The sequence below is a fragment of the Ursus maritimus genome, unplaced genomic scaffold, assembly GCF_017311325.1.
Source record: "Ursus maritimus isolate PB19 unplaced genomic scaffold, ASM1731132v1 scaffold_24, whole genome shotgun sequence".
Classification (NCBI taxonomy): domain Eukaryota; kingdom Metazoa; phylum Chordata; class Mammalia; order Carnivora; family Ursidae; genus Ursus; species Ursus maritimus.
Window position 1 is genome coordinate 45351226 of NW_024424897.1, and position 11664 is coordinate 45362889.

Here is an 11664-nt window from a genome sequence, read left to right on the forward strand (position 1 = left end):
AGGAATAATAAGGTTAAAATCTAATGTGAAAATATCCCATCTATATTTTCAATAAACAGATCTATTCATTAATATGTTAATAAGAATCAGGCATGTTAAAAAAAAAAACAAAGCTGGTGGCATCACAATTCAAGACTTCAAGCTCTATTACAAAGTTGTAATCATCAAGACAGAATAGTACTGGTACAAAAATGGACACATAGATCAATGGAACAGAATAGAGAACCCAGAAATGGACCCTCAACTCTATGATCAGCTAATCACTAACAAAGCAGGAAAGAATATCCAATGGAAAAAAAGACAGTCTCTTCAACAAATGGTGTTGGGAAAATTGGGCAGCCACATGCAGAAGAATGAAACTGGACCACTTTCTTACACCATACACAAAAATAGACTCAAAATGGATGAAAGACCTAAATGTGAGCCAGGAATCCATCAATTTCTTAGAGGAGAACACAAGTAGCAACCTCTTCGACCTCATCCACAACTTCTTCCTAGACACATTGCCAAAGGCAAAGGAAAGCAAGGGCAAAAATGAACTATTGGGGTTGGAGTTAAGATGGCGGAGGAGTAGGGGAGCCCTTTTTTAGCCGGTCCCCTGAGTTGAGTTGGATAGGTACCAGACCAGCCTGAACATCCACGGAATCAGCCTGAGACACAGGAAGATACACCTGGATCTCTACAAATGAACACCTCCAGCGCTGAGTATTGAGGTACAAAGCAGGGAGCCGTGAAACCCGCACAGATATTGGAAGATAAACGGAAGAGGGAGGGAGCCCCCACGTTTGGGCGCCGGGAAGCGGTAGCCACCTGCACGGGGGAGCGGGCGGACTCATGGACCGGCACCCCGAGAGAGCAGACTGAGACCATGAGCCAAGGAACGTGTGCCACCAGAATGAAACGGAGCTCCGGTGCGCTCACTGGAACCAGACTGAGACCGGGAGCTCCGGAGCGCGTGGGGGTGGCTGGCAGTTGGCGGTGTTAGAAACACAAAGGACAGAGACGCGCCAGCCCTGGAAGTGAGGGCTGGGATGCTGAGTATGGGGACTGGGATGCCGAGTATGGGGCGCACATCCCGGGATGCTGCAGGGTTGAGCAGCACCAACAGAAACAGAGTTAAAGTGGCCAGAATATCAGTGGAGAACGGTCTGTGATTCCTCTGTTCTGAGACAGAGGCTGAGATTCAGCCACTGCTGCTCTGACTCTCAGAAGAGGCACAGCAAACCGCCAGGGAGAGCCGCCAGAGAACAAAAGCCTGGAAATACCGGCTCACAGTGTGCCCATCCCCATGCCCTCTTGCAGGGGAAAGCAAGACTCTACACAAACAGGGTTGCCTGAGTATTGGCACGGCAGGCCCCTCCCGCAGAAAGCAGGCTGAAAAATCAAGAAGCCCACGTCCCTAAGATCCCTCTAAAACAAGGGTGCATGGCCTGGGTCCCGGTCAATAATTTGGGCTCTGGACAATCCCGCAACCTCTCCTCATCAGAATGACGAGAAGGAGAAATCCCCCCCAGCAAAGAAAAGACAATGAGTCAGTGGCCTCTGCCACAGAACTAATGGATATGGATATAACCAAATTATCAGAAACAGAATTCAGAGTAAAAATTGTCAAGATGATCTGTAGACTTGAAAAAAGTATTAACGAAAATGTTAATGAGAATATAGAATCTCTAAGGGCGGAAATGAGAGCCAAATTGGCAGAAATTAAAAATTCTATGAGCCAAATGCAGGCAAGGATACAGTATTGAAAGCGGCCAGGGCAAAGAAATTTCTCACGTACCAAGGCAAAAGCATCAGAATTACGTCAGACCTGTCTACACAGACCTGGAATGAGAGAAAGGGTTGGGGGAGCATATTTAAAGCTCTTTCAGAGAAAAACATGCAGCCAAGGATCCTTTATCCAGCAAGGCTGTCATTCAGAATTGATGGAGAAATAAAGACATTTCAGAATCGCCAGTCACTAACCAATTTTGTAACCACGAAACCAGCCCTACAGGAGATATTACGGGGGGTTCTATAAAAGTAAAAAGGCCCCAAGAGTGATACAGAACAGAAAGTCACAGCCAATACAAACAAAGACTTTACTGGCAACATGGCAACATTAAAATCATATCTCTCAGTAATCAGTCTTAATGTAAATGGTTTGAACCATCCCATAAAACGCCACAGGGTTGCAGATTGGATAAAAAGAAATGACCCATCCATTTGCTGTCTACAAGAGACTCATTTCGAACCCAAAGATGCATTCAGACTGAGAGTAAGGGGATGGAGTACCATCTTTCACGCAAATGGACCTCAAAAGAAAGCTGGGGTAGCAATTCTCATATCAGATAAATTGGATTTTAAACTACAGACTATAGTTAGAGACGCAGAAGGGCACTATATTATTCTTAAGGGAAGTATTCAACAAGTGGATATGACAATTATAAATATATATGCCCCCAACAGGGGAGCAGCAAGATACACAAGCCAACTCTTAACCAGAATAAAGAGACATATAGATAAAAATACATTAATAGTAGGGGACCTCAACACTCCACTATAGGAAATAGAGCACCCATGCAGAAAATCAACAAAGAAACAAGGGCTTTGAATGCCATACTCGACGAGTTGGACCTCATAGACATATATAGAACACTACACCCCAGAACCAAATGCCCATGGAACATTCTCAAGAATAGACCATGTTCTGGGTCACAAAACAGGTTTCAACCGATACCAAAAGACTGAAATTATTCCCTGCATATTCTCAGACCACAACGCTTTGAAAGTGGAACTCAACCACTAGGAAAAATTTGGAAGAAACTTAAACACTTGGGGCTAAGAACCATCCTGCTTAGGAATGATTCAATAACCAGGAAATCAAAAGTCAATTTAAACAATTTATGGAGACCAATGAAAATGAAAACACAATGGTCCAAAACCTATGGGATACTGCAAAGGCAGTCCTAAGGGGGAAATACATAACCATCCAAGCCTCACTCAAAAGAATAGAAAAATTAAAACGCAGTTTTTATATTCTCACCTCAAGAAGCTGGAACAGAAACAGAGGGACAGGCCTAACCCATGCACGAGGAAGCAGTTGACCAAGATTAGAGCAGAAATCAATGAATTAGAAACCAGGAGTACAGTGGAGCATATCAACAGAATTAGAAGCGGGTTCTTTGAGAGAATTAATAAAATTGACAGACCACTGGCAAGACTTATCCAAAAGAACAGAGAAAGGACCCAAATTAATAAAATTATGAATGAAAAAGGAGAGGTCACAACCAACACCAAAGAAATTTGAAGGATTATTAGAAACTTTTATCAACAGCTTTATGCCAATAAATTAAGCAATATGGAAGAGATGGAGGCCTTCCTGGAAACCTATAAACTACCAAGACTGAGAAATTGATTTTTTAAACAGGCCAATTAATTATGAAGAGATTGAATCAGTGATAAACAACCTTCCAAAAAACAAAACTCCAGGCCCAGATGGTTTTCCTGGGGAATTCTACCAAACATTCAAAGAAGAAATAATACCTATTCTCCTAAAGCTATTTCAAAAAATAGAAACAGAAGGAAAGCTACCAAGCTCATTCTATGAGGCCAATATTACCTTGATCCCCAAGCCAGGCAACGACCCCCTCAAAAAGGAGAATTACACACCGATTTCCCTAATGAATATGGATGCCAAAATCCTCAACAGATCCTGGCTAATAGAATCCAACAGTACATTAAAAGGATTATCCATCATGATCAAGTGGGATTTATCCCTGGGATGCAAGGGTGGTTCAACATTCGCAAATCTATCAGTGTCATAGATTTTATCCAGAAAGAAAAATTCAAAAATCATATGATCCTCTCAATTGATGCAGAAAAAGCATTTGACAAAATACAGCATCCTTTCCTGATTAAAACCCTTAGAGTGTAGGGATAGAGGGTCCATTCCTCAATCTCAAAAAACCATCTATGAAAAGCCTACAGCGAATATCATTCTCAATGGGGGAAGAGCTGGAAGCCTTTCCCTTAAGATCAGGAACACGACAAGGATGCCCACTCTCGCCACTATTATTCAACATAGTACTAGAAGTCCTTGCAACAGCAATCAGACGACAGAAGGGGATCAAAGGTATCCAAATCGGCAAAGAAGAAGTCAAAATGTCTCTCTTCTCAGATGACATGATACTCTATATGGAAAACTGAAAAGAATCCACTCCCAAACTATTAGAAGTTATACAGCAATTCAGTAATGTGGTGGGATACAAAATCAATGCTCAGTAATCAGTTGCATTTCTCTACACGAATAATGAGACTGAAGAAAGAGAAATTAGGGAATCCATCCCATTTACAATAGCACCAAAAACCATACGTTACCTTGGAATTAACCAGAGACGTAAAGGACCTATATTCTAGAAACTATAAATCACTCTTGAAAGACATTGAGGAAGACACAAAAAGATGGAAAAATATTCCATGCTCATGGATCGGAAGAATTAACATAGTTAAAATGTCCATGCTACCCAGAGCAATCTACACTTTCAGTGCTATCCCAAGCAAAATACCGAGGACATTTTTCAAGGAACTGGAACAAATAGTCCTTAAATTTGTTTGGAACCAGAAAAGGCCCCGAATCGCCAAGGAACTGTTGAAAAGGAAAAACAAAGCTGGGGGCATCACAATGCCAGATTTCGAGCTATACTATAAAGCTGTGATCACAAAGACAGCATGATACTGGCACAAAAGCAGACACATAGAGCAATGGAACAGAATAGAGAACCCAGAAATGGACCCTCGGCTCTTTGTGCAACTAATCTTTGATAAAGCAGGAAAAAACATCCAGTGGATCTTCAATAAATGGTGCTGGGAAAATTGGACAGCTACATGCAAAAGAATGAAACTTGACCACTCTTTCCCACCATACACAAAGATAAACTCCAAATGGATGAAAGACCTTGATGTGAGACAGGAATCCATCAGAATCCTAGAGGAGAACATAGGCAACAACCTCTACGACATCGGCCAAAGCAACCTTTTTCATGACACATCTCCAAAGGCAAGAGAAACAAAAGATAAAATGAACATGTGGGACTACATCAAGATAAAAATCTTCTGCACAGCCAAGGAAACAGTCAAAAAACTAAGAGGCAGCCCATGGAATGGGAGAATATATTTGCAAATGATGCTACAGATAAAAGACTGGTATCCAAGATCTACAAAGAACTTCTCAAACTCAATACATGAGAAACAAATAAACAAATTATATGATGGGCAGAAGATATGAACAGAGATTTTCCTAATGATGACATACAATTGGCCAAAAGACACATGAAAAAATGTTCAAAATCATTAGCCATCAGGGAAATTCAAATCAAAACCACACTAATATACCACCTTACGCCAGTTAGAATGGCAAAAATTAACAAGGCAAGAAACAACAATTGCTGGAGAGGATGTGGAGAAAGGGGATCCCTCCTACATTGTTGGTGGGAATGCAGGTTGGTGCAGCCACTCTGGAAAACAGTTTGGAGGTCCCTTAAAAAGTTAAAAATTGAGCTACCCTATGATCCAGCCATTGCACTACTGGGTATTTACCCCAAAGATACAGACGTAGTGAAGAGAAGGGCCATATGCACCCCAATGTTCATAGCAGCATTGTCCACAATAGCTAAATCGTGGAAGGAGCCGAGATGCCCTTCAACAGATGACTGGATTAAGAAGTTGTGGTCCATATATACAATGGAATATTACTCAGCTATCAGAAAGAACGAGTTCTCAACATTTGCTGCAACATGGACGGCACTGGAGGAGATAATGCTAAGTGAAATAAGTCAAGCAGAGAAAGACAATTATATGGTTTCTCTCATCTATGGAACATAAGAACTAGGAAGATCGGTAGGGGAAGAAAGGGATAAAGAAGGGGGGGTAATCAGAAGGGGGAATGAAGCATGAGAGACTATGGACTCTGAGAAACAAACTGAGGGCTTCAGAGGGGAGGGGGTGGGGGAATGGGATAGGCTGGTGATGGGTAGTAAGGAGGGCACGTATTGCATGGTGCACTGGGTGTTATACGCAACTAATGAATCATCGAACTTTGCATCAGAAACCAAGGATGTACTGTATGGTGACTAACATAATATAATAAAAAACCATTAAAAAAAAAAGAAGTTTGAGTCTGTGTCCCAGCTTAAGCCATACAACTGTTTTTTGATCAAACAACTGCCCAATATGGAGTACTTGGTTAGACAATGTGTTGAGTACTTATGTATATTAAAATATTATATTTATTCCACAAGTAGCACCATTACTTTCTATTTCTCCTTTTTATAGATGAGATGACCAAGACTTAGAAGGTTAATGAGTTTCCCAGTGTTGCTCAGCCAGTAACTCAAGTAGCTGGAATTTGAGTACCCCTTTCTGCCTCCAAATTTCATGCCTAAACTGCTCTGCCAGACGTTAAACAAGAATAATGATGTCTACCTCACTGTGGGTTTAGAGAAGAGCTCAAATGCTGGACGAGGAAGCACTTTTCCAACCTTAAACCCATATGTAAATGAAGGAGCTGTTATGGGGTCCCAAAGGAAGTCTTATTCTTTACCATTTTCCTAAGCTTCTGACTATCTCTTAATTCCCTAAAGTAGGAAACCCTAGTCTCAGGAGAAAGAGGCATCAGGGGCCTACTTTCTCCTCCATCCTGCACCTGGCTCTGCCTACCACACAGACAGGAGTACTCTCAGGCCACCTGTATCTGCAGGAAATGACCCAGGATGTCCTAGGGAAGACTCATCTGGGGCTAGCCTCTTGGTGCTGTCTACATGGTTGAGAGAGAGAAGAGAGAAGAGGAAAGGAGGAATGTATCATTATTGACTTCCCATACAAAGGAATATGGATTGGTCAGGAGCTAGAAAATAAAAGAAAAACATAAATATTAAGGCTGTCTCCCAAAAGACTTGAGTGCTGTGTCAATGAAGAGAGCTGGCAGGGGAAGTGATCCCAACACAGAAGGCATTTGAACAGGCTGCATGATACGGTGGGTTAAGTGATCACTTCAGAGCTGATGCAAGCATTTAGTGGAGGTGGGTGATGGTTAAGATCGCTTTTAATTCTAAGATTCCAAACCATGGAGTAATCACGTGGTGGTCCTTTGGCATTTGAGTGAAAATGGCTATAACTTTTAGCACACGCTCTAGAGACTTTTTGTCTATACAGCCTCCCATATTTGTTATTTGTTACTGCAAAATTCACCTATAGTTCAACACTATAAATGAAATAACTTATTTTACCAATACTTAAGGGAGGGTTTTAGCTGAAACAATATGCCCAAGGTCACAGAGTGATTTGGTGGCAAGGATGAGGCTTTGACCAGGAGTTCCAAGCCAGGTGTTTGTTAGTCTAAGAATGGGGAGGAGGTACAAAACCTGGAAGCAAAACGTCAGTAAGCAGTGGGCTCCTTGCTCTTAGTTTCTGGGGTGCCTGGGTGGCTCAGTCGTTAAGCGTCTGCCTTTGGCTCAGGGCGTGATCCCGGCGTTCTGGGATCGAGCTCCACGTCAGGCTCCTCCCCTGGGAGCCTGCTTCTTCCTCTCCCACTCCCCCTGCTTGTGTTCCCTCTCTCGCTGGCTGTCTCTCTGTCAAATAAATAAATAAAATCTTTAAAAAAAAAAAGGAAAGCGGAGTTTCAGTGAGAATGAGAACTGATTGGCTCATTCCAGAGAGACCCCCCAAATGACCTAAGAATGAAAATAAGCATAATGGTAACTCCCTGAGTGACCACAACCGTGAGCACACTGGCCACCATCTCTGTTTCTGCCATGGAGACAAAGGTCTTCCACCTCCTTAGACCTCATCAGAAACTACTTCCTTCCGCAGCCTATTTGCCTGGATTCAGGGCCCTCTGGGACATCTGCCTCACAGGTGGGAAGGAAGGAAGCAGGGAAGAGGGCGGGGGAAAGTCAGAGAACACCCAGAGGGTATGATATCTTTGCTTTTCTAACCCTCAAGGCAGGAGTCTCCCATGCTTCAGTGCGTATCAGAATCACCTGTGATTCTGATACTTTGGCACAGAAAGCTGATTTTCTGGCCCCCTTCTGGAAATACTGATTCTGTTTTGAGAACCAAGTCCTTTTGAGCAGTCACCTGGTGGTTCTGATTGTGCTGAAATGCTGTTCGGAGTCTGTAAGACTCAGTGGGTTCTGAACACTTGTGTGGTCAGATGGCCTCAGAGACACAAACCCCTCTGCAGCGAGGGGAGAGGGTCTAGGGCTGGTATGGAGAAGTATTCCAAACTTGATGTTGGAAAACTGTCCTTAGTACCTCCTGTGTTGCTCCGTGGCTGCAGGATCGTGAGGAGGGCATGCAACCTCCTCGAGCCTCCTCATCCCACCCAGGAAGCCTTTCTTGCAGGTTTGAGAATCACGTGGAACAGAGCATGTGACAGCACCTTGGAAACTGTAGAGTGCTAACAAGATTAGAGGGAATGCTAATTACTTTCAAATATTAGGGGATTAGATTATATGAATACCATCAAAGTTTGTATGCTTGTGTGAGAGAGAAAAGGTGAAGAAAGAAGATAAGAAAGAAAAGAGAGAGAAAATGTGAGTCTGTGATGTACGGACCTTACCCACTGTTCTGTGCTGCTCTCAGAGTTGCCTGGTACTGCTGCCCTCAGTTTCTTCCTAGGTAGGATGGAGAGTCAATCAGAACACAAAGGAACCTAAGACATTACTTTCTGAGTAGGACTTTATGATTCATTTTGGCTAAAGGTGGGAAGCAGAGAAATTGGCCTCTCGATAAGCAGTCCATGCAAAAGAGGAGAATGGCAGGCCGTGGATGCCCCGCTGAAGATGGGGGATCCGAGAACTGATGGTTGGATCCTAAGCTCAAAAAACAAAGGGACTGAACTGGAGCCACATCAGGGGTATTTATCAGTTTTGGAGAGACACTGGGGAGGCAATCCCAAGACAGCTTCTTGGGATGAACCTGGATAATTGCTCCAAGGTTAATATCTATGTGCAACGGTCTTGGGAAATAAGTCTCGTTTACAAGGAGTAAACCAACTCCACCTTGAGCATCGGTCCTAAAATGTGCCCTCGGAGTTAGATTAGTAGCAAAGAAAGAGCTACACACACAGGCTTCAACCTGGCTTTGAGTCATCAGAGGTCCAGAAAATCTCAAGCACTGAATCTGGATAATCCCAGATTGCTAGTGGCTCTGAGCTCTAAGTAAAAGAAGTTAAAAAAAATCTTATCTGTAGGAAAATAACATCAAGTAAACTTCAAATTATTTTCCTCCATCATATTTTCAAATATAATTTTGAGCACAAGCCCAAAGAGAAATAGACACACAAAGAAATAAGATATGGAAAGCAAGAGCCAACAGCTGAAAGGCGTACAGGGACTCTAGGTAATAGAACAGTCAGACGCAGAATGAGAAATAATGATGTTTGTGATGTTTTGGGATACAGAACCAATTGTGAAATGTTAGCAGGACTTTTACAAACTGAACAAACGTGAGTAGCCAGCAGTCAGATAAAAAACACATTACCAGCCCTTCAGAGATGCTGTCTTGTCTTCTTTTAGTCACTCACTGTTCCTGTAAGGGCAGCAGAACCTGACTCTTAATAGTATGAAACAGTTTACCCATTTTTGTACTTTATTGAAACGGAAGTACCCCTTTTGCACTTTTTCGTGCCTGCTGCTTTCACTCTATATATGTGAGGTTCACCCACATTGTTGTATATGGTTGTGGGTTGTTCATTTTCATTGTATTGTGTGACTGTGCCATTAAAATCCTTTCTACCATGGACGGACCCTTGTGACTTCCAGTTTTCGGCTTTTTTTTTTTTTAAAGATTTTATGTATTAGAGAGAGAGAGAGCGAGCAAGAACTTATGCGCGCGTGCAAGCGCCAAAGAGAGAGAGAGAGCATGAGCGGTGGGGAGGGGCAGAGGGAGAAGCAGGCTCTTCACCAAGCAGGGAGCCTGATGTGGGGCTCAATCCCAGGATCCTAGGCTCATGACCTGAGTGGAAGGCAGATGCTTAACCAACTGAGCCACCCAGGTGCCTCCAGTTTTTGGCTGTTAAGAATAGTGCAGATACACATTTCTCTTGGGCATCTGTATATACAGAGACAATGTCTGGATGATAGGGCAGGTGTTAATTTAGTTTAGAAGACAGTGCTATACAGCTTCCCTACTCTTTGTAACATAGTAAATGCATGCTCCCTTCAGCAGCCAGCGAGAGTTCCAGTTGCTCCACATTCTTAACATGTGATTTTCCCATCCTTTTCATGGGAGATTTTTGGTGGGTGTGTGGTGGTATGTTATTGTGGTTTTAATTTGCGTCTCCCTGCTGACTAAAGAAGTTAAGTACCTTTTTATGTGGTTATTCTTCACAGATGTATTCTCTTGTGTAGATTATCTGTTCAAGTCTTGTGCCCATTTTTCTATTGGTTTGCTGTCCCTTTCATGTTGATTTATAGGAGTTCTTTATGTATTTTGTTTAGGAGTCCTTTGTCAGATGTATGTAGTAATATCTTCAACTTTGTGGTTGTCTTTCATTCAGCTAATGGCGGGTATACTCCAATTTATAAATTTTTATCTTGTAGTTAGTGTTGTTTGTATCTTGTTTAAGAATCTTTGCTAAATCTTTGCCAATATTCTCCTATATTTTCCTCTAAAGGATATATGGTTTTATCTTTCACATTTAGATCTGCTGTCAATCTAGGCTTGATTTTTATATCAGGTGAGGGAGAGCTCAAGATGTTTTTTTTTTTTTTCCCTAGGGGTGCCTGGGTGGCTCAGTCAGTTGAGCATCTGACTCTTGGTTTCCCTCAGGTCATGATCTCAAGGTTGTGAGATCAAGCCCCATGTCAGGCTTCTCACTCAGTGAGGAGTCTGCTTGAGATTCTCTGTTTCCCTCTCTCTCTGCACGTCCCCATGCTCAAGCTGTCTCTCTATCTCTCTCTCAAAAATAAATATATAAATCTTTAAAAAAATCTTTTTAACATATGCAAATTGGATATCCAAATGTCCAGTCCCATTTATTGAAATGCTTATCCTTTCCCCGCTGCATTGCAGTGTAAACATCTAGGGTGGCCAGTCATGTGATTGGAGTGTTGAAACTTTCAATTTGATCACTGCTGCCCACCACCCTCCACCTGTGGAGAGGGACAATAACCAGTGGCCAGTGATTTAATGATTTATGCCTATGTAAAGAGGCTTCAATAAAAACCTAAAAGAATGGGGTTCAGAGAGCTTCTGGATTGGTGACATGAAGATTTGGGGAGAGTGGCGTATGCAGAGAGGGCATAGAAGCTCCATGCTCCTTCCCACATATCTTGCTCTGTGCATCTCTTTCATCTGGTTATTCCTGAATAATAACCAGTAATCTAGTAAGTAAAATGTTTCTGTGAGTTCCATAAGCTATTCTAGTAAATTAATCCATCCCAAGGAGGGGATTGTTGGAACCTCCAACTGGCTGGTCAGTCAGAAGCACAGGTGACAACTTGGACTTGCACTTGGTGTCTGAAGTGGGGGCAGGGCAGTCTTATAAGACTGAACCCTTAAGCTGTGAGATTTGATGCTATCTCCAGGTAGATAGTGTCAGAATTGAGTCAAATTGTAGGATAGTCAGTTGGTATCAGAGAATTGCTTGGTTGAAAAAACACATGTATCAAAATTTCAGAA